At 34.7% G+C, this 25,297-nt stretch overlaps 1 long non-coding RNA gene across 1 annotated transcript; it reads left to right on the top strand.

Annotated features, from left to right (window-relative positions):
* The first annotated feature begins 22,263 nt into the window (after positions 1-22,263).
* Positions 22,264-24,436, top strand: LOC114757704 (uncharacterized). The gene is made up of 2 exons (XR_003741596.1): positions 22,264-22,311; positions 24,357-24,436. It is a non-coding gene; the product is annotated as an uncharacterized LOC114757704 (long non-coding RNA).
* The last annotated feature ends 861 nt before the right edge of the window (positions 24,437-25,297 follow it).

Below are 25,297 nucleotides of genomic sequence, written 5' to 3'. Positions count from 1 at the left end.
GTATGAATTAGTAAGATGGGAGTCTCAACCCTAATCGAGGGGACGTCTTATTAAAACCTAGGTTGAAATGAATCGGGCACCGAAAGACTGGGCCGATACTTGGGCTGCTTCCGATCCAGTAACTTTTAAGTGAAACGGCATTATTATGCGAGAATTGTAAAGCCTGCTTTCAAGTTTTAAATAACCTCCAAAAGACAGTTTTTACCAGAAAAAATCCAAAAGATTTTGAAATTAAAGTCCAATATTACCAAGAGATGTTTGGTCTAGTAGAAGAACTAGTCCCTCACAAGATGAACAACTAAAATTCAAATTTCTGCTGAAAAGATGCTTATATTTAACGCCTCACAGTGTCTTAAATGGGATTACCTCCAATAAAAAGATATCTATGTGTTTAAAAAAAAAGTATAGTATTAAAATAACAAAATACAATTATGTGTTAATGGAAAATAACCAAAATGCTCTTTCTTCTTTTCTTCAGCCGTGCTAACAATTAGTAATAACAAAATAACAAGTACTCATATAAAGATTTATAAGTCATAATTTACATTATAACAACTTATCCAAAAACTTATAAATGTTCATTAATGAATTTACAAATATATATGTATTTTAATAACTAATAGTAGCGAAATGAAAAATATTTATATCAAAAAAGGGCATTTTAATTATTTATTATCAAAACATAATTTTACTTGGGTCTTTTTTTCTCATAAAAAATTTTAGGCATGAGTTCAAGCTCAACTCAAACCAAAGGTAAGGCGTGTGAACTATTCCTCCTAAGTTATGTCAATGTTAGATAAGATGAACATATATTATAATCTCAAATATTAACCCAAACCAAGGCTTGGGCGTGTGAATTGTTTCTCCTAATTTATGTCATGTTAGGTAAGGTGAGCTTATGTTATACGCTCAAATGTTAACCTAAATCAAGGGTAGTGCGTGTAAATTAGGGGTGTTCATGGAGCTAGTTGCTCTCTATACTCGTCCAAGCTCATAAAAAAAAAATCCATCCCGCCCTAAAAAAAAATGGCTCGAGCAAAATATGGGGTATGTTCAGGCAAGGCAAATTGTCGGACAAGGCTGGGCATCGGGCACGGTATGCTACCTTGCCCATTTGACCCTGCCCACAAAAATATATATAATCCTATTTATATATATTTTATTTGCCTCATATTTATCTCCTAAATCAAACACACTGTTGCATTAATATTCAGTATTCATTATATTTATTTATTTTCAAATGATTTTGAGAGTTATGCATGTTATCATTTACTGCGATTTGTATAACCATTCTCTCTGTTTTTTTTTTTTGAATGATAATTGAGATACAAATAAAAACACAAGAAAACTAGTCCAGCTAGCTAAGCCTACTGTCTATCATCACTTTCCACCTCCAAACATAAAGGGGGAGGGTAATCAAAGACACAAAATTACTACTCATCCCATGAGATGTCTTTGCTGAAAAATCAACTAAGGGAATCCTCTCCCTATCTATATGACAAAAAAATAACATGTCAATCCCTGTGTATAGCTACTCTTACATCAGTTACCAAGTCCTTGAAAGGGTAATTATCATCGCATCCCCTAGTCGCTAGATTAATTGCCTCAATACAGTCTGAAAACAACACAAATACTTCTGAAATCTTTAGCCCAGCATAAGTTTAATCCACGTAGGAAGCCCATAAGCTATACAATAGGTGGGGGAACATTCGTCAATTTTGCACTAAAACTGTTGATCCACCGGTCCTGATGATCTCAAATAACTCCTCCGCATTCGATGTTACCTTCCCTTTGCATGAAACCATCAACTTCTAATCTAGTGTACATCTCCCCAACACGACATGCCTCTTCCCTCCGTTCAGTAGTACCCCTATAAACGTAGGAGGTGTTGGAAAGCTCTTGATCTAAGGCTGCCTCGAAGAAGCTGTCCCTTGCATCCCTTCTCACTGTTGTCTCCTATTCGTTGAACACTCTGTTACAGCATGATGTCCAAATGTCTCAAAATATATACCCAAAGAGAATCTTCCACAGTACTTTCCTAATGTAGGAGTGACCAGTCTCATGGTTGAGCTTCCATTTAACCCACTTTGCATCCAAAATGGAGAAAAAAGTATCCCAATACATAGAGGACACGACAGATTTCCATCAATCACTGGCGTTTGAGCAATCCCGAATAAGGTGCATTTGATCTTTTGCTAATTGGCATCCCATCGGGCATAAACCATCCTCTTATAAGTATTTGGGAGTTATGGAAAAAAAAATATTTACATTTGGTTAAGAAATTTTAGAAACTAAAAAAGCAATTAAGTTTAATAAAATATGCTAATAACATTTTTGTTTGTCATAGTTCACTCCTCTTAGCTATTATAAAATGTAGTTTCATAGTATATTAATTAGTAATAACTAAATTAAGGCCAACTTGCCATTTTAATATAAAGTTACCTTATATTATTTAGAGAAATGTAAATAACTAGTTAATTAATATAGTATATTAATTTGCTGGGCATGGAAGCCCGCCCTGCCTAGTCCAAACTTATTAGGGCTTTTCATAAGCAGAGTCGGGCAATGGGCTACATTTTCCAACCTGTTTATTTTTCGGGCTGGGCATTGGGCAAGGGTCTTGCCTCGACTAGCCCTATCCATGTGCAGCCCTAGTGCAAACTACTGTTCCTAAGTTATTTCAATATTAGGTAAGATGAACTTATATTATACCCTCAAACATTAACCTAAATACTCCGTTTACTTTTGTCCTTTCGTATGAAGTGTAATTTTAGAACTTATTAGAAATCAAGCCTCAACAATCAGCTTAACTGAAATTCTCCCTACTATTATTTGACAAAAGAAAGAGAGAATTCCAATAGAATCTAACATAATTCTCTGTCTAGAATTGAATTGGACCCGTTCACCAAGGTCAGTCATTAAGGTGATACAAATTTGAACAGTTAAATTCAAATAAAATTCTTTATCGATTTTAAAGGTTTTTAAAAAGTTCAGAAATTTTAATAAAATATTTAAGAACAAAAGTGAAATTATGCTTTATGTTAGATGACTAAAAATCCTTCCCATGTTTTTCACAAAAGGTTCATAAAAAAGTTGATGATCACGTGCCATTAAACTCATTTAATCATATAGATAGAAAATTTACAGGTGCACATGCATTTTAACTACTACTAATAATAAAATAACAGTATTCATGTGAAAATTTACTTGTCCTATGTGACATAAAAGTGTCTCAAAGAAAACTTTATAAGTATATATCGGTAAATTTACAAGTGCAAATACACGTTTTAACAACTAATAATATAAAATAACAAATGCATATATAAATTTACAAGCCTTGATTTCAAATTTTAAACACCAAAATGAGATTACATGAAGCTATAAAAATAGAAATATAATTATATACATTTTAATATTAACCACTGAGCTACATTCCTAAGTTGGAATTGGAAAATATGATTGATCTACAATCTGAAAGCAGCCTAAAATTCTGAGCATCATGAACCCAGAAAAGACCATCCCAAGCACAACCCCACAGGCCATTGCACCACAAACATGCCCTAATTCGCTACCTGTCTTGCTATTCTCTCTTGTCATTTCAATACTTTCTAATATTACATCATTATTCCCTAATTCTTTTTTAATCACCAATCCTCCATGATCAAGGCCTTCAACTTCAAGAAAGTGATCTCTTGCATCTTCATAGTCAACCAGAGATCCCAATTTCTGTGTCTCTTTCTCCTCGTCACCTTCCCATTTCGCCATTGCCTTCTCCTTCTCATCATCAAAACCTTCTGGACATTCCTCTGTTTCTGCATATTGAATAAAATTTTACCAGATAGTACATAACCTGCTTCAAATGATAATTTTGCCCCCCAAAAAAAGCATGCATGCATGCCATCCTTGAATTTATTCATCCATATAACACACCAGTCTCTATTATAAGGCACGTCCAACCAATTAAGAAGAGGTAATTAAGTTATCAAATTTGTTTGGAAATAAATAAAACTTCAAATTTAAACTTATTCAGAATCATGAAATATATATTAAGAAGTGAAAAAGAAAATGACATCAAATTTTAAACATTTTTCACTGATCAAATGATCCCCAAAAAAAACCTCATGGCCGAACAAAATTTAGAAGAGACAGAAGGTTTAACAACTTAGTCTTTCAAAGATAAAGAACTTGCCATTTTGTGTGGTGCCATGTTACAATGTGTGCGTATTACGCATAAACAGAGGAATGTTTAAATCCAAACGGTTCAAATCTGTTGCTTCTTTTTTGCTTCAATGAAAGATCTTTCCACAGCATAAATGAGTTAGAATATAGTGGCATACATAAGATCTCTTATCTCTGTAATTAATTTTCTTATCTCTTTGTAACATAGACTGGAACTAAAGTGAAATAACGCTCAGGAATAATTTTTAAAACCAAAAGCACATTTCCACGACAAATTGAATGCTATCAACACAAGTGAAAATAGAAAATTGTTACTCATGCATGTAGAATCTGAGGATAGGAATAAAGCAAGTCTAATTCCAGTCGCTTCACCTTTCCACTCCACCATAGCCTTACAGCCCTCAGGAAACTCCTCTGGTTCTGCAAATTCAGCAACGTTCAATTCACCGCCGGCCTCTCCTCCATCGTCGTTGAAGCACGATTCGGTGCAAGAACAAGACGAAGCCACTTCGAATTCTTCGCCGCCGGAGAAGCCTCTGGAACTGTGCCATTTCAGGAAGGCGTCCTCCAATTGATGGATCCTCCGAGCCACGTGCTGCAGATGATGAGGCGTCGTCGATGCTGGAGGAGAAGAAGAAATCTCAGCCGATAAGAGACTCTTAATGAACACGAATTTCTGCTTGATGTCTTCAGCGAGGTATTGATGTTGATCGTCGTGATCATGAAGAAGCAAGGCTTCGTGGAGTTTGGATTCAAGTTCCTGGAGTTTGGATTGCAAGATTGAGCAACGCTTAGTCATTATTATTGCGCTTTTGGTAAGAAAATTTCTGAGACTAACTGTTCTCTCAGATTCTGAGCGATACAGAGAGTGAAATGGAAAACACGAGAACGTGAATGGGAGCCTCTTTGTGTGTGCGTGGGCGTGGGAATGACGGTTTTGTTTTGGTGGGCGAGCCAAGTGTGGGGAACGGTGCCAATGTGTTGTCGCTTCAAGTCGGAAACTGTAACGTTTAGGCTTCGCAAACGACACATGGTTGCCTGGTCGTTTGCCAACTTGAACCAAGGAGATTTTTTCCCCGTATATGTATGATGGATCATTTAATTTTGATTATATCTTAATATAAAATCTAATTTGATTTTTAATTTGATCTTAAATATAAGATCACAATTCATTTTATATCTCATATTTAACTATTTTTTTCAAGTAATCCTTTTAATAGTTATATATGATAAAAATTTAATTGAATAGTTTTATAGTTAACACGCATAATTTGTAAGGATATTCTAAAAAAAACACCTATTTATTACAAATAACTAACTAAACAAATTTTTTTAATATAATCAAATTAGTCAATTAATTCTCATATTAAATATAAGATCTAAAAAATTGAATGGTGTAGATAAAAGTTTGATTAAAATGAATTAAAAGTAGTGAATATGTCAAAAAATACACTTTGTTTAGAATACTACAGGGAGATAATAAGTAATACGGTAATAGAGACAAATAGGAGAAAGAGTTGAGAGAGAGAAGATGAAACTTGGGCTCATGTGTGATAATTAATATTAACTCCAATCCTAATTATAAAATTTTGTCTGTAGATTATAGATAACGTCTTATAATTAGGACAAATGAGATTTTATAATTAGAATCAAAGGTAGTATAATGATGACATGTTAGCTCCAGTTCTCAATATAAAAACTAGTTTGATATTGAATTTAGTCCTAAATACAATATCCTAATTTCATTTTATCTCTAATATTTATCTATTTTGTTTCAAGTAACCTTTACAGTAGTTTATTGGTTGGATTATTTGAATATGAGGTTAATTGAAGCACATAATGATCACTGCAAGAAGGGCTCATAAGATTGGAACTTGTCTTTTCTAAAAATCCTTGTTTATTGAGAAGTTGCAGAACACGTCACCAAACTAGACAGTGGATAAATTCTTTAATATGCTGATGTAATCTAGAACATAAAGCAACGTGCACTAGCTAGCAAATCCGACAGAGTCTAAAATTTGCCCATGTATCAATTACAGAAACAAAATACTCTGGCGAGAGGCCTAAACGTGCTTTCATTGGAAACCATATACAGGTAAAAAGCGGGACACAGTGAGAATGCCAAAGCATCGAAGTTACCCTTTTAAAACGAGCATGCGCTACCCCTTTTAAAGACATAGTGAGAAACATTCACCTTCACTTTGCGCCCCCCTTGTCTCACATCTCAAATGACTTGGACGAAGGAGGTTCACAGCTCAAGATACTGGATGATCTTAGAGTTGGAATTAAACGGGTAGACGAACTTTTTTCTTCGGATTTTCTTCAATATTGTGCTGGTTGGTTTTCACTTTCTTTGAAGTAGCTTCAGTTTTGGTACTTTTCTCTCTTCCCTCATTTGGTGCTTTCAAAATATTTCATCACCATCCCACACGATGGCGGGGACCTAAAAGCTTCGTTCCTACAAAAACACAAGAAAAAGTTAAATGACAAGGGAAAGGATTAAAACCAAAGCCCTGGAATTACCTTCTTAAAGTTTTTCCATTTGTTGATTCTCGACAGTGCGGCACAACAAATGCTTGCTCCTCAACAACAATGGCCTTGAAACACCCAAAGGAGGTTTTCCCACATTCATGGGAGGAGGAGTATATGTGATGGTCTTTAGCGTATTCAAAGCTTCCTCAGGTGAGTCATAACACATTCGCTTAAAATTCCTGAGAGCACACCTGAAGGAAACCCACAGAGCTGATAACTTTGCAGTTCCGAAATGGAAATGACATAATTGGGACAATTAGAGGAAAACCCCCACACCTATAATTTATGGACAATTGGAGAAATAACTTTTCAGTTTTAAGATGGAAAGGACAGGTCAAAGTCAGTGAGAGATGCACCAACAGAGTTATCGTACTAAACTAAACTCATTTGTTAAGGTTTATGGTTTTAGCCATAAGCACAGTGAGTGCTTAGACAAATTAAAATTTTCCACATGGATCTTGACAGCAAAAGAGCGCAAGGCTCAACGAGCATTCACCACTCAGGGCTGTTTGGGAGGACTTAAGAAATCCCTTATAAATGCATTTCACTTAAACCGAGACAAAACTTTTCTCATATACTTTCCTCGTATTTTATAAATTACTATTGAAAAACTACTTATAAGCTGTTCCAAACAGGTCCTCAATCGAGTACAAAAATTAAAAAGAAATGTGTCCGTAATAACCCTTGAATTAATGGTCAGATTATGGACGACCTAATAGCACCAGCAACCAGTATGCAAGACCTCACAGGGTTAACATGCACCAGCTAGCAAACAAATTTCGAACTTATGCCGCAAATTTGTACAGGCCTGAGATTTCAGCAGCAAGTTTATATGAAAAGTCAAGGATATTTCTGATTTGTTTCCTATGTCTGTTTTTTTCTTCTTTTTTATTATGTATGTATATATTTCTTTTGTTAAGTAGGAACCAATAAGCAGGCTATCCACTAAAAATCAATCAATGGAGATAGTACCCCATGTTAAGGGTTTAAATTAAAGGAAAACCCAAAATGCAAACCCACACATCCCTAATTGATGCCATAATTTGGATAACAAGAGGAAAACATAGATGGACAGGGATTAAAATTTCCATCACCGGAACACCGAAGGCATGAAAAGAGCAGGGAATGACTAAATGATGAGGGTCGATTACAAGATTAAAGCATTCAAGAACATCCATCGCAACTACATAATTCATGCAACGGCGCAAGAGTTCAAGAGTGGCTTGAGCACACCACATTTAACTAAATATGGAACAATTACATTCAAAACATCTTAGATTAAGGCTGCAGCAAGTGCTTTAACAGGTAGGAACCAGTCAGAAAGCTCTTTACTGAAAATCAATCAAATAGACAGAAGTATTTTTCTACAAATCGAGACAAATTCTTCTGCATATTTGCTTCGTATACTGTAAAAAAACACTTATGAAACTATAGTTTTGTTCTTATCCAAACACCCAAGAATATCCATGGTAAGTGACCGCAATGTAAGTCTACAGGCCATAACCAGCTAAAAAACAATATATTCTTGAATTGAAATAACTATCTAAAAATGAACAGGCTTACTCGAACTCAAGAGACGAATATTCTCGAAGCCTCTGCGCGGCAAAGGCTCTTGATGTGAAAATGGCCACGATGGCATTTGTAGAGAAACTTAGGGTTGACTAGAACATGGCATGGTCCCCTTATCTTCATCTCATTACAAAGCGAGCCAGCATTTTCGAGTTCTCATTAGCGCGGGAATCTTGAGAGAAGTTAGCTATTGATCAGCGGGGAGCCATGCCAGAGAAAAGAATGGAGGTTGGGAAAATTGAAAGAGAAATAAAAGTGAGCAAAAAGAACCAGAGGGAAAATACGAGAATGCCAAGAAGCAGGGGTGAAGCCGTGAGGGAAATTCTGAAAAACAAGAATGTGAATTGTTCCACCATGGGTCCAATGTTAGTTATTGGTTATTTCACTTGAGTTGCTGTTGATGAGACGGGGTAATTCTTCTCCTTGTTCTTCTTTCCCCCAAGTGACACATACTTTCTTAAAAATCTTCGTTAGTTCCATTAGAAGCAAAGTACAGCATAAATGTAACACCTTTCCTCCGTAACGATCATAATGACATAAAGATGTGTAATTTCAAGACAGACAACTTCAAAAGACACCTACTATGGTAGAGAAGTTTGAAAACCTGATTGATAAAATTAACTATGATATAAAAGATAAAACTAAAATCATAAAAGTCTACCATAATTAAAAGAAAAAAAATATATACTTAATAGGCAAAAATAAACTTCTTTAAGACTGAGGCCAAGACGTAAATAAAAGAATTTTAAATTATAAATTGGAAGAGTCATCATGTAAACTGAGTGTGGTATTTTTTTTAACAAAAAATAAACACAAAAGAAATATCCTAAAGCCATGGCAAAATTAAATATAAGTGGAGAAGCATGTACCACACACGAGGAGTACAACAGAGCCTTTAAACTTACTCATCTAGTACCTTCCCTTGCTTTGTATCTTTTCCTAGAAATGTTTAATTAAAAAGGTGAGCACTAACATCTTAGTAACTCAGAGTTTAGCCATGCACACACAAACTTTTATACACAAGTGATTAATATCGGTTATATAAGCAACTAACGAAACAGCTTAAATAATCATTTGCAAATAATATAACTAATTTTATAAAAACCATAAGTATATCCTGTTCATATGTAATGGATGCTTCCTTCCTTATTGATTTGTCCAACCTTATTCTGTTGACTAGAACCATAGGCTTATTCATGGTCTGACCCGCATACTGAACCGACCAAAGCTACTCCAGTACTTAGGATGTACCCGGCCAAAGATACAAAGCCCAAGCCTAAATAATGACTCTCTTCCTTAAACAATAAAATCAGGAGGTGTCACTATCCCACGTTCCCTTTCTACAAATTTGGCCAAGTAAGTACTAAGGAATGAGGCCCTAAAAAGGTCAACCACTTTGAGCTAAGTGGGGGCAAACCATGTGGTCATAGTATATCTCATATATCAATATCATAAACTTCCCATCTTAACCACCAGTGCATGTCATGCATATGCGACAACTTTAGTACATATAATCATGCTTGAAAGAAATAAATCACCACAGAGTTTCCAGAGCAATAATCATGACATAGACATACTTAAAAATAGAAAATAGTACTCCTCGGGTTCTTAATATATGACCTAATTGTTAAGTTGATTTTAGTTCTAAATATAAGAATTATTTCTCATATTTATCAATTTTTCTTAGATTACTCTATGAATGCTCATTCAACCATAATCAAGTAGAAGAGGGAGAGGGGATATTAAGAAATATAATTATGGTGTTTTAGGAAAAAATATTTCATATTTTTTATAATTAACTAACTTATCTAACTTTCTAAATCTAATCAAATTAGTTAAATAGATCTTATATTAGAAAATAAAGCAATACATTATATCAAGTCACCTTTGATAGTGTCAACCCTTTACTTACATCATCACTTAGGCAGATAAACTTTTATATATTAAAAAGAAATCTACATATATAATCATGACAAACAGGCTTGCATACACATGAAAAAAACACATGAAAAACCCTCAAGTTACCTATTCTCCTTTAGTTTACAAGTAGTCAATGACATATCCAACCAATTAAAGCTCTTAGTAGGAGTCTACGAGAATTACATAGATACAAATATATCAATATATAACTCAAATTTGCAAAAGAATTCTCCTAAACCAAGCTCAGCACTATTTTATAAAATTATCCTACGCCAAAGTTACCCTGACTCCTCTTTTAAATTCATATCCCTTTATGGTTTGTGTAACTTTAGTTAACAAGAATGTTATATTTTATTCATCTATTATTATTTTTAAGTTATAAGTTGAACTCGAATAATATATGTTAAATGAATAATAATATATTTGAATATCTAACACCCATGATCAATTAATAGAAAATAAACAATAATATAGTTATGTTATAGATGCCTTAGTTAACACACAATTACTTGTTAGTGTCTATATATATATATATATATATATATTGAGTTTCTAGATGTGAGCTATGTGGCTGTGGTTATATCCTCTTTCATTTAACAAATATGAATCGATATATATATATATAGGTGTATCTATATGTACAGAATTATTAATTATGCAGGTGAGAAAGGCATCAAGATCATAGTTTTTTTTTAACTCCAAAGATCAGGCTCAATGTTTATGGAGTTGAAAATATATACACATGCTATGAGTTTTAATTGAGGAACAACTCATATAGAGTACTATATACTCATATAAAATACTATACAAATATATGGTTAAATTGAAAGCCAAAAGCAGTTGTACGTGGGAAGAGAAGCCCCGTGACCATTATTCAACAATGGGGAAAAAGACAAAACATCAAGAGAAGGAAAGAGAAGTCAAATTGGGGAAGAAAAAAACAAAAAGGAAGTTGGATGGAGGAGGTCACGGATGCGTATGAGAGAAAACAAAAAGAAGAGAAAGAAGAAGAAGAAGCTAAGATAAGAGAGATGGTGACTTAAAGTGACGGCTCATAAAAAAGTTGAAAATGGAGATGACATTTAGGTTTGGCCAAAATATATATTTGTTTTTTTAATTTTATATAAGATTTTAGTTTGATCTTTTAACTTTAAAAAGTATACTTTTAGTCCTTTAATCTTAAAACTTTTATTCTTAAATTATGATTTTTTGTAACAATCATGATTGTTTTGAATATTAAACTTAATATATTAATATTTAGTGATGTTTTATCTGCATTCAAAGCTTAATATCTTTTTTTTTAACACTTTTAGGGTTAGAAAATTAAAAGTTTACTTTTTAAAGTTACAAGATCAAAATAAAACCTTGTGTAAAGTTAAGGAACTAAAAGTATACTTTAACATTTAGATTTTGGTTACTATATCTTTAAAATTTATAAAGCTAAATTAAATTCCCATATCTCACTTTGACTTATTATTGTTGTTGTTGTTATTTAAATATCATATTAAATGTGAAATTGATTTCAAGATAGTCTTTAAAATAATTTGAAGTATCCTTAAAATTTGATTAAAAATTTCTAATTTTATCATTTTGTTTTAAAATAAACTTTAGATATATTTATTTAAGAATTATTTGGATTTTAGAACTTGATTTAATATAGATAATTTTTATGGTTCAATCTTTTAAAATCTTAAAGTTTTTTAGTTATTATTTACTTCACATGATACTACTTAATTTGCCCTAAATAATAATCCTAATAATAATATATTTGTATTGACATACACATATACATTCAAAACAATTATTTTAAGGGATATTTTTTTTAATTTGATACTCGTTAATTTTTTTTCCTGATGTACACAAATAAATTTTAAAGCACATAATGTTTATCATAAATCATAATTTATTTTTTTATATACCCTGCAGTGCAACTAATTCTAGGTTAAAAAAATTAGGATGTTACATAAAAGTATCACGTGACGTTTTGGGCCTCCACTTCTCATATGGGCCCTCCTTTTTGAAACTAGTATATATCTCAAAGAGTCTCATTTGGTCCACGTGGTCTTCATGAACCAACGGCTTTGAATTCCAATGAATGTTGATCTCAAGTGGGTTGCTATAATTTAGGGCTTTTAGCATAGGTGTGCATTCTATTAATTTGTTTTGTCATACTAATTTTTATATTTTTTTTGTAGCTCACAATATAAATCTTATGCACTTACAAATTAAATGATCATATTATCTCAAATTTTTGTCTTACTGGCTCTGATACCATATGGATGAGTTTTCTTAATCTCCGAGACTCAATGTAAAGAGCTACAGTTCTTACCATGTCAATGTCTTAACAAATGGCACTCCTGGCCTCACATAGACCACATCGGGATCTCAACTTATAAAACTCCAAACAAAAGACTCTTCAACTAAAAGAGATCATCTTACAAGATCATAGTCAGATTCTTTCTGATACACAGGATCCTCATAAGAGACAAGTATAGAACATACTTGAATCTTTAGAGTAGATAGAATAAACTTTTAGAAAGAATTTTTGTTCTTTTTTTTGTTTTCTTCTTATTCGTTACTTGTATCTTTTTTATTGTTTCATTTCTAATTTTGCCCCTATTAATTATAGTAAAAGTCGAGAGAGGAAATGAGTGGGAGAAAATATATTAGTAATGCTCTCCTTAATGAGCACAAAGGCCAAATATGTAATTTATTTAATAATTTTATTAGCATATGAGTAATTCCTACAATTCCAAAATAATAAGAATAAAAACTAGTATTAGATTATGTAGAATGACAATCTAACCTAGGTCTTCTCATAGGGAGCCTAAAATTTGTCAAAATCCTGGTTAATTGACTAAATTACCAATTTAGTTTTCTGTATGAAGATCAAGAGTTCAGAATTAAAATGCTTATAGAAGAAGATTTGAATAGCAAGACAGTTCGGTTAAGGATAGAGTTGTAAGGAAAGGGAGTCAATGAATGTAAGAAGTTCACCTAGCAATCCACCTCTGTCTTCATTGTTCGCTTGTAAAAATTTGAGTTTCTCATATCAATTTTGAGATAGGAATTAACTACTGTTAAATCCTCCTCAACAAATGTTCAAAACAACAATTCCACTAATATATTGCAATCAACCAAAGGTCAAGGTAAGGGAAATCAATTGGTAGAAAGAGTGTCAGAGAGGAGAATTGAATTTCCTTTCAGTGATCACAATTGCTAATCACCTTAGAATTAATCGAATCAATTTGAAAAGATTAAGCTACTGCAATAAAATTACTTAGATTAACTCTACTTGAATGTAGGAAATGCACTTGTTCAACTGAGATCAAATGCTAACAATTCACTAAACAATTACACTCAAACAAAATTGAAGTTCTTATCGTATTAGCACTATAATCCAATATTTAAACTATTCAATCAATCATCACATCGTTACAATTGGATGAAGGAAAATGTAGATCTTCAACTCTATAGAATCACTCCATAAACGCTTTGGAACTCTGACTTCAGCGGAAATTGCTAGATGAACAAAGAGATTTAGCTACTCATGCTAAAGATATGCATCGGCAAGGATGAATGGAATGAATGCGCCATTGAAGATTGGATATCAGAAAGCCTGTTCAGGAGAGAAAATGTAGATTTGGAGATTGTGTCCTCATCGATATTTCCCATAAGTCTTATATAGAAATCAGAATCAGTTCTTCCCCCTCCAAGCTGACGTGGAGCTTTTTGGCTTTTGGCGGTTGCATCTTGTTGAAGAGAGAACAAATTCAGGACTCTGTTCTGCTCTCCTGCTCCTCCTTTATTTTAAATTTTCATTGAAGCTTTGACAGAAACTTCTCTCCTTTGCTAATGGAATTGGTTTTCCATTGGCGAAGGAATCCTTTTCCCTGGAATTCATTTTCAGCTTGAATATGGAATTCCTTCTAGAATTGCATAAATCCCCAGAAATGAAACTAGCACATAAAAGACCAATGTCTAGAGTGGGAAAAATCTCTAAAAACTCAATAAAGTCTGATGATTCTAATTCAAAAGAATTAGACTCTGAATGATTACAAATGAAAATCAAATTACTCAATTAAGACTCTAAAAAGGACCCTTTAACACAGATTGAATCATGTTAAAATAACAGTTTATCAAATTCCCCACACTAGAATTTTGCACTCTGTGCAAAACAATAGAAATATCTAAATTAGAGGACTGTTTACAACAATCAGTAATGCAATAAAATTAGTTGTAAATCACTTAATTTCTAACCTTATCTCTTAGAGAGCATCAAACTGAAAGAATGAAAACTAAAAGCACATATTCAAATGCAATTTAAACAAGGGAAATGGAGTTTGGGTAAGGTTTCCTCATAGTTAGGGTGTTTCACTCTTCACTCAAGGGGTTCTTTTCCTCCTTGGCTACCTAAAAAGGTCCCTACCATAAGCTTATAAGGACCCTATATCTCCTTCACTTGTCAACAAGTAGAGTTGTAAATTAGAGGGACTTCACAAGGTTGTAATATTGGAAAAAGGCTAAGTGAAATGGAATGAACTGCTAATGACTATTGAGATACTGCACATGCTTCTATACAAAATATCTTGATGGGCTTTATTTAATCAGAACCGTGCCATAACAGTGTTGTGATGCATTCTAACCTTTTGCAATCTTTAAGCCTTGCCATCAGCTTCTTACCCCTTTTTTTTCCTATGCAGTCTTTACCAAATTCTCTTCTTTCTTCTCATTTTTCATTTTTTTTCCTTTTATTTTCTTCTCTTTTTATTTTATTTTCTTTTTTTCATGCTGGCCCTTTTCTGATGCTGAATAGCAAGACTTCTAACTCTCTGATTTCTATCTAACAATTGTTGTTTCAAGTTCCAACTGGTACTTCACTTCAGCCAGGTTCGGCTATGTAGCATAGTATTACAATTAGTTAATGCAGTATCACAATAATCATGGATGGAGCTAAAAGAAAAGTGAAGGTCTCAAAGGGTTCACAAGGGATAGATTGATGTCAGGGTTTTGTTTGGGATGAAGGTTTTTTCAACAGAAATGCCCTTATCATTTTCACAACTCCAGTTACCAATGTAGTCTCAATTAAGGATCTAGACAAGTTCCGAAGAGAGCTTAAACAAGGTGCCCACACTTAATATGGAATTACGGCTCAAGTTTCCTTCCAACTGGCTTACTCTTCCTACTCCATTTATTAGGATTAAACTACATAAAATCTAAACTTAAAGCCTTCATAGATTTCATTTGATGCATCTTTCAGGAAAATTAATAGAAATTCAAATAACCCACAAACCAACAGAATCCATTCCAAATCATTGCATACAGTCCATTAGTTTAGAAAGATCCTATTTAAATTTAGAGTCACTTCCCCCACACTTAAGAGAAGCATTGCCCTTAATGTGATAAAAAATCTAAAAGAAACTGAGATGACTACTATGGAATGAGGATTTGTGACAGAGCAAGAATGACTACAACAATAACTATCCTACTGGTCAGTCTTATCCCCCCACACTTGAATGAAAATTAAAATTGGCAATAAAGAAGAAGCGAAAGGAAAAGGGGAAAAAATAATACCAACTGCTAAAACAAGGTGTGCAAGAGGGAAAGTGATGTAACATCCTTATTTTTATCTAGTATTTAATTAAATTTATAAATAAATACTACCTCCGGTCCTAATTATAAGAGCCAGTTGACTAATTTGAGGAGATTAAGGAAGTAAGTTGAGTTAGTTATTTATCCTAAATATGTGTTGTCTTTTCTAAAATATCCTTACTAATCAAATGTATTGACTAGAACTCTTATTATTAGAAGGGCTACTTTGGAAAAAAATGTATAAATATGAGAGACAAAGTGGATTGGGGTCTTATATTTAGGACCAAAATAAAAGTCAAACAGGGTCTTATATTAAGGACCGGAGGTAGTATATTTTAGTATTAAGTTAATAAATAAAAAAAGGTTAGATATAGGCAAATTATTATTATTATTATTTTAATAATGTTTTTGTGTGTGATTGTGTGTGTGTGTGTGGGTGGTATTCTAGAAAATTATACCATGGTATAGAAGTCCCACATCGACTAATCTTTAAAGTGAAGGAGTTTGAGGAGCCTATATATAGGAGATAGTGAGTGGAGCTTGAAGTGAGTAAATAATATTCACACATATCTGAGGTAGTCTCAGAAAAGTGCTAGTTTTGAGTATATTAACCGTTGGATCGGACTAAAATTTGGTCAGCCCATTTGGGACATTCAAATAGTTAATTTCAACGGTTGGATCATCATTTTGATCTCCAAGTTACAAGTTATTAGGTACGTTTTTAACTTATATCTTTTGGATTTAGCAAATAGAGTCCTGAATAGTAAATTAGCATTTTAAAGTTCATTCATCGTTAGATTGGGCTATAATTTGGAGGATAGTATTATGATAGATAGGAAATTAAATTCAACGGTTAGATTAAGGGTTTAACTTCTGTAGTGAGAATAACCTGGTTCATACTAAGTCTATTTGTCTAAGTCCTTCGAAGATGGAATATAAGTTATAAATTTATAGTTTGTCTATTTACATTATGAATTTGATGATTCTAATAATATAGTCTAATAATTAAAGGATATTTAAGTAATGAGAATTTTGGAATTGAGTTTAAATCATCATATATATGTTCTTACCCCAAACCTTAGAAAAAGCCTTTCGAGCTAGAATTTCGAGTAACAGCTGAATGTATTAGAGGGAGCGTTAAAGGTTAGAAATTTATGAGTAGTTTACTCTAATACTGTAGAAATAATATTTTAATTTCAATTGTAGATATAAACCCTATTGTGGCATTTTCGAGTACGAGCCTCGTTTGTACTTGATTGTTAGCTAGGAGACCAGGTAACTAAATTTTTATCTGTTGCATGCTCTAGTATGAAGTTGGTGAGCGGCTTTATAACTAATTCTATAAAAGTATATTACGTTTTGTATGAACTGTCTTGTGGGATGCTATTTTAAAAAGGATTGACATAGTTTGTATTGCAAGAAATTGGTGATCATGATTATGATGTGTTATTATGAAATTCTGTTGACTATGCATATAAATGTGTCATTTTGAACCCTGTGCATCTATTTTGGGTGGGGAAAGGAGGTAATTGAAGTTATTGAGATTCATATATTTGCCACGTGGTATTAGCCTCCATATGGAGCTCTATGGTTGGCTGCTATTATTGTCCCACTAGTTCTTCGAGGGACTGCGACACCCCACTAGTTCTTTGAGGAGGGACCCATGGTCCACCGAGTGCTCTGTGGTCTTTGGCCGGTCCACATCATTCGTGTGGTGAGCTTGTCAGAGTTGCCAGTCAAATGGAAAGAACTTAGCCCATGGGTCCAGTCAGCAGAAATAAGAAGGATATAAGGATGAATTTGGATTCATGGGTTTCATATGACATGGTATCTTCATTGGTGTTTATATCTTTTGAATAAATGAAAGGTATGTTATCTCTTTTGAAATCATCAGTTGCTTGAGATTGGCAGATTGTGAGTTCAACTGTTAGATAAGTGTCTATTGACTATTATTAACTCTGTGTATCCCACCTGACACCTCGCTAGCCCATGCTAGTGTGTGTGATAAGTAGGGATTTAGTTACTAAGACATTGTCTCATCCCTATTGTTTAACATTTTTCAGGTGAAAGCTTTAAAGGAGGGACGTCAGGGAAGACTTAGGAGGAGTAAAGCTACATTAGCAACTTGTAGCGTCTCCTCGGTTTATGAGCTATGTTGTATTCTATATATTGCCACCTTAGGATAAATTGGTTTTAATTGATTCGTGCATTATTATTTCTTATGTCCTTTGAGTGTACTATTGTGGTATGTGTGCTGATAGGTGGCCAGAGGCCTAGGATCGCATATTCGCATGTGATTTATTTATGAATTTATTATAAAGTATGAATTAAGATTTAATTTTTAATATTTTGATTTATGAGCTATATTATATGTTGTTTTATAGCCATATTAGATAAGATTGATTATTTCTTATATAGTTTGTATTTAAATGAGTTAAGAAAAGTTCTTTTATCCGTGATAGGATGTATGATTGGGTACTGCTCTTTTCTATCACGGATAACAATATTATATAATTAGTTAGTGTAGATGATTGTGATATAATTTGAGTTTGTATTTAGCATGATTTGGTTATAAAAAGTTATTTTTTAAAGTTACTATAAAAAAATAGGTTTATCTGTTTATTTAGGAAGGTTGTTTCAAGTGACAACCTTAGTTTATGGGGGTTGGAAGGTCCCATTATATTTCTTCAAAAGGTGTCCATTAACCTTGAGTGTTCTGCCACTATCTTCTTCCAGAACTTCAATCATCCCAAAGTTATGGACTTTGGTAACCAGATATGGTCCTTCCCATTTAGTATTCAATTTCCCAGGTTTGAACGAAAATCTTGCCTTGAACAGGAGAACTTTGTCTCCCACTTGGAAACTTTTTCTCAGGATGTGTTTGTCATGAAGTTGTTTAGTTCTTTCCTTGTAAATCCTAGAGTTCTCGTAGGCCTTTAGTCTGATTTCTTCAAGTTCCTGCAACTGCAATAACCTTTCTAATCTAGTAGCTTTGAAATCCAAGTTACAAATTTTAATTGCTCAAAAGAATTTATGTTCAATCTCTACAGGTAAATGGCAGGATTTTTCATAAATCATTTTGTATGGGGACATGCCTATTGGAGTTTTAACTGCTGTTTTGTAAGCCTAAAGAGCATCCTCAAGTCTAGTACTCCAGTTCTTTCTTGAATGTTTGACAATCCTTTCTAGAATTCTTTTAATTTCCTTGTTTGACACCTCGGCTTGGCCATTAGTTTGAGGATGATATGGTGTGGATGTCTTGTGAATGACACCATATTTTGAAAGCAGGCTATCAATCAGTTTATTACAAAAATGTGATCCCTTATCACTAACCAAAGCTCATGGCACTCCAAATCTCGAAAGAATGTTATTTTTGAGGAATTTTAATACCATTGCTGCATCATCTTTTGTTGTGGCTATGGCTTCCACCCATCTTGAAAGATAATCTATAGCCAAAAGGATATAATTATGTCCAACAGATAGAGGAAACGAGCCCATGAAGTCAATTCCCCATACTTTGAAAACTTCACAGAATAAAATGGGTTGCTATGGCATTTCGTGTTTCTTACTCAAGCCACCAAACCGTTGACACCTATCACAATTCTTGCAATATTCACAAGCATCTTTGAAAATGCTTGGCCAATAAAATCCAGCATCTAGAATTTTCCTAGCTGTTTTCTTTCCACTAAAATGATCTCCGCATGTTGCAGAGTGGCAATCCATGAGTATGCTTTCAATTTCTTCATCCAAATACACCTCCTCACAATTTGGTCACTACAAAGTCTGCACAACAGTGGTTCATCCCATAAGTAGTGTTTGGCTTCACTTTTGATTTTCTAAGCCTGAAACCGAGATAAGGAAGTGTAATTAGACCAATAGTAATGTGATTAACCAAGTGACAGTACTAAGGTTCAGTTATGGTTATAGCAGAAATGCTACAATCTCTAAAGTCACCACAAATCAAATCAGGTTCAGTCACCTCCCCCAGTGTTTTCAGGTAGTCTATTCAAATGATCAGCAACCATATTCTCAGCTCCAGCCTTGTCTTTAATTTCCACATCAAACTCTTGAATTAATAGCATCTATCTCAACAAGCATGGTTTAGTTTGTGGCTTGCTGAATAGGTATTTAACAGCAAAATGATTAGTGTAAATGATGCAAGCAGAGTTTAAAAGGTATGGTCTAAACTTATCCAAGGCAATGACAATGGAGAAGAGTTCTTTCTCAGTTGTGGTATAATTTGACTGAGCTTTGTCTAATGTTTTAGATGCAGAGGCTATTACTTTTGATGTTCTACCATCTTTTTGTCCCAAGACAGCACCTACCGCGTGATTAGAAGCATCACAACAAATTTCAAAAGGAAAATTCCAATTAGGACAGGTGAGGATAGGAGGAGATGTCAATTTAGTTTTTGAGATGTCAATTACGACTTGGCTTTAAAACTGTGTTCATGAAAAAAAATTGTAAATAAATGATAGTCATACACTACTTTCACTGCTAGTTAAGGAATTGACTTTAATCCTAAATGAAAAATATAAATCTACTTTGTTTATCATTTTTCACTTAACTCATAATCTGATACATAATTTAATATTATGGAAATATAATTAAAAGAGATTAAGCCATGTTTATTATAATCAGCTCATCTAACTTATTTAATTTAGACAAATTAAATAACTCTTGATTGCGCTATATTTGGACTATTACTTAATTATCAGAATCTAAATTTGAGTACGGGTAAACTATATGATAGGGAGCCCAAATAAACTAGGGAACGAACCTTAAGCGTAACCGCTGTCGGATCAAATCCAAGTCATCATAAAAGTCGGTGATGGTGGCGGCATGCAAATTCTGGAATGTCTCTTTATCATAACAAAGCCTTCTAGGAGCGACTTCCCACATCAGGCTTTTTAGATTGGGCGCACAGACCTCAATCACAATCTCATCCTCATTCAACTGATGGTGAACGCTGTTCTCAAATAGTAGTTGGTGTAACTCAAGGCTAAAAGGTTGTGGGTGATGATCCTCACTGATTTGAAGCTGCAGCAATCATAAATGGTTAAATCCTCCAAGCATGGGCTTTGTATTGTGAGGTCTAACTGTTTTGTTGAGAAGGGCGACATATTGGCTTGCTTGTGGGATAAACTGTTGAATGTATTAGCTTTGATTTGTTGGGCCAATATTGTTTAGTCAGGGCCCATTAAGTTAGGTCTATAAGTGTATCACAAGCGAAACAGAATAGTGGTAATATTTTTTCCTCTCTGAAATAAAATTCATGTAGTATTCAGATATGTTTGCTAAGTCTCTGTTTCTTATCTTGGCATCCGAGCCCAGGTTGGAGGTCCAACACGCTTCAGAGGCCCACAGAAACTAAAGTTCTTTCGCCTCCCTGAGAATTCCGAACAGATCAGAGGTCACACCGCGAAATCAAGAAACACACCGTCATCCCCAAATTCTTGAACCCTAACTCCACGACGGCAAGAACGATGGGTGACGAGAGAGTATCCGCCGACGCACTGATCAACTTTGCTCATCCGCTCTACCTTCATCCCTCCGACACGCAGGGAGTCTCAATCACCAATCAAATCTTAACCGGGAGCGACAACTATACTATATGGAGCAAGGCGATGCTCATTGCGTTAAGAGGGAAGAATAAAATCGGATTCATAGATGGATCTTGCAAGAAATCCGACCAAGAACCTGAACTTCAGAGTCATTGGGAACGCTGCAACGCTGTGGTAATGTCCTGGCTACTGAATTCCGTCTCTAAGGATTTGGCAAACAGCTTGGTTTATCTGCAAGAGGCGTGCGTCATTTGGGAAGACCTCAAGGAACGCTTTGACAAGGTATCTGGATCCAGAATTTTTTCTTTACACCGAGAGATACACTCTCTACGTCAAGGAGAGCTCTCGGTCTCTGCCTACTACTCGCGTCTTAAGGAGCTTTGGGAGGAACAGGCCAATCTGATAGCGGCTCCGCTGTGTAAGTGCGCTGCATCCAAAGAATATAATGAAGCAATGCAACGCCAGAGATTACTCCAATTTCTGATGGGCCTAAGTGATCTGTACGACAATGCAAGGAGTCAAATACTCCTAATGCATCCTCTGCCGACAGTCAACCAATCTTATGCTATGATTTTGGAAGTAGAAGCACAAAGAGGTATCACAAATATGGACAAGATGAACCCCACAGAGGGAGCGGCAATGATCGCCAGGGGCAGAGGAAGAGGAAGAGGGAGGGGAAGAGGAACCCCTCCCCCAGAATGTGACCACTGTCATAAACGGGGTCACGTGAAAGAAAATTGTTGGGAAATAATCGGATTCCCAGCTGAGTATAAGGGAAATAAATCCAAGCAGAGCCAAGAAGTCAAAGCCAGGCAGAATACTGGAAACCGGGAAGGAGAGGCACTTACCAATGTCTCAAGCGTCTCACCGAGTTTCACACTGGAGCAATATGAGTGCCTGCTGGAATTGTTGAAGAAGGATTCAGATGTCAACGCACACGCACTCAGTGGTACAGGTTTGCCAATTCTAATCTCATCTAGATTAAATCGTAGTAAGTGGGTTTTAGACTCAGGAGCCACTACACACATGGTTAGTGATTTAAGGTTACTGGACAACTACAAACCTTATAATGGACCGATCAAAACCATAAAAATTCCAAATGGAGACAGATTTTCTGTAACTCATATAGGAGATATTAAATTCCCTAATGGAATTGAACTAAAAGGCCTTCTCTATGCTGCAGAACTTCAATTTAATCTAATTTCTATTTCTAGAATCACTAAAGAACTATTATGTGTTGTCTCCTTTTATCCTGATAGATGTACATTGCAGGGCCTACAGGATGGCAGAATGAAGGGGATTGGTAGAGTAGTTCATGGATTATACCTGTTGGATTTAGAAAAGAATTCGGCTAGTATAGAAAATAACAATGATACTTGTTGTTCTGTTACTCATACTGATTTGTGGCTTTGGCATAAGAGACTTGGACATACTCCTATGAATGTAATGAGACATTTGGATATTGTACGAAACAAAACAATGACTATGAATAAAAATTGTGATATTTGCTTTCAGTCTAAGCAAACTAAGCTCCCTTTTTCTTCCAGTTGCATTAAAAGTAAGAATCCTTTTGATTTGCTCCACATGGATGTTTGGGGACCTTATAAAGTGCCCACACATTCTGGTTTTCAGTTCTTTCTAACAATTGTAGATGACTTTTCTAGGGCAACTTGGACTTATCTCATGAAACATAAATCTGAGACTGCTTACCATATTAAGAATTTTTTTGCCTATGTAATGAATCAATTCGGGGTGTCTGTTAAGATGGTAAGGAGTGATAATGGAACTGAATTTGTTAACCATCAATTAGCATCCTATTTTCAAGAAAAGGGAGTGATTCACCAAACCACTTGTCCCTATACCCTAGAACAAAATGGGATTGTGGAAAGGAAACACAGGACCTTAATGCAGATTGCAAGAGGCTTAATAATTCAGTCTGGTATACCTATTAAGTTTTGGGGTGAGTGTGTCAAAATGGCAACTTATTTAGCCAATAGGATTCCCAGTCGAGTTTTAGGCTTTAAAACCTCCTATGAGCTCATTCATGGTCAGCCTCCTAATTATGATCATTTGAGAGTTTTTGGTTGCTTGGCTTATGCAACAGATTTAGTAAATTCGGATAAATTCCAGCCTAGGTCCCTACCATGTGTCTTCTTAGGGTATCCTAACAATCAAAAGGGTTATATATTGTTGGATCTAAAAGATCACAGGGTGTTTGTTAACAGACATGTAAAATTTTTGGAGGATGTTTTCCCTTTTCAAATTAAAGATGGTTTTAATCGAGGGGGAGTGTCCAATGAGATTAAACAGATTTTTTATTTTGATGGTCATGATGATAGCCCACAGATACAGATTTTAACCGAACCTCATCAGGAAGAGGCTCAAATTCAGAATGGCGCCATAACAAATACTAGTAATCAGGTCTCTATTAGTGAAAATGCAGTCCCTATTCCTGTTAATGGGCGTCCTATCCGGGAAAGAAGACCACCTATATGGTCTAGAGATTATATTTGTAATTTGGCTCATTCAGATTCTAATAAAACTTCAATGCGCAGGTCTGCTTGTAAATATCCTATAGAGAATTATATTTCATATGACAATATTTCTCCTTCTTATATGTGTTATCTTTGCTCTATTGATGCTATTACTGAGCCTATACATTATAATGATGCTGTTCTTGATCAGAATTGGGTTGTTGCTATGAAAAATGAAATAGATGCATTAGAACAAAATAGTACTTGGGAATTAGTTCCCTTACCCAAAGGAAAGCAACCAATAGGTTGTAAATGGGTTTATAAAGTGAAGTATAAACCAGATGGGACCATTGATAAATATAAAGCAAGATTGGTGGCTAAAGGTTACAGTCAAACTGAAGGAGTAGATTATAATGAAACCTTTTCTCCTGTAGTGAAGATGGTTACTGTTAGGACTGTTTTAAAGTTAGCTGCTGTAAGTAATTGGCCTTTGTACCAAATGGATGTGAATAATGCATTTTTGCAGGGAGATCTTGATGAAGAAGTTTACATGACCATACCTCAAGGCTTTAAAAAACATGGGGATAATATGGTATGTAAGCTGAAGAAATCCCTATATGGGCTTAAACAAGCCTCAAGGCAGTGGAATCAAAAATTGTCACTGTCCTTGGTCAGTGGGGGATTTCTACAGAGGAAGTATGATTATTCTTTGTACACTAAACATTATGATGATGCCTTGGTGATTATTTTAGTTTATGTAGATGATTTGTTAATCACTGGTAGTTCAGAACAAAGAATTAATCAGGTTAAAGATTTTCTGCATGGCCAATTCAAGATTAAAGACTTAGGTATTATGAAATACTTCTTAGGAATTGAAGTAGCAAGGTCTAAGAAGGGTATTATGTTAACACAAAGAAAGTATACTTTAGATCTTCTTGCTGAAACAGGGATGAGTGGTTGTAAGCCTCTCACTTTGCCAATGCCACAACACTTGAAGTTAATTGCTTATGAAGAAGGAAGGCACAAAAGGGAGGATCTATACAAGGAACCAGGGAAGTATAGGAGGCTAATAGGAAAATTGATTTATTTAACTCTAACAAGGCCTGATATCTCTTTTCCTGTACAGGTCCTAAGTCAATTCATGCAACAGCCGTTGAAGTCTCATTGGTCAGCTGCTATGGGAGTTCTGCGATACCTAAAGCAGTCACCTGGACTTGGGATTCGATTGAGCTCTAAAGGGGATCTGAAGCTTAGCTGCTTCTGTGATTCAGATTGGGGGTCATGTGAGACCACGCGCAGGTCCGTGACTGGTTATCTTCTCAAGCTAGGAGATACGCTGATAGTCTGGAAAACAAAGAAGCAAGCTACGGTTTCAAGGTCTTCAGCTGAAGCAGAGTATAGGGCACTAGGTTCAGCCGTGTCTAAGGTGGTCTGGGTGAAAGGGCTTTTGTGTGATCTGGGAATTTC

Source organism: Neltuma alba, unplaced genomic scaffold, assembly GCF_004799145.2.
Source record: "Neltuma alba isolate B1F8T4 unplaced genomic scaffold, ASM479914v2 tig00010620_pilon, whole genome shotgun sequence".
Classification (NCBI taxonomy): domain Eukaryota; kingdom Viridiplantae; phylum Streptophyta; class Magnoliopsida; order Fabales; family Fabaceae; genus Neltuma; species Neltuma alba.
This window is presented reverse-complemented; position numbering and strand designations above follow the sequence as displayed.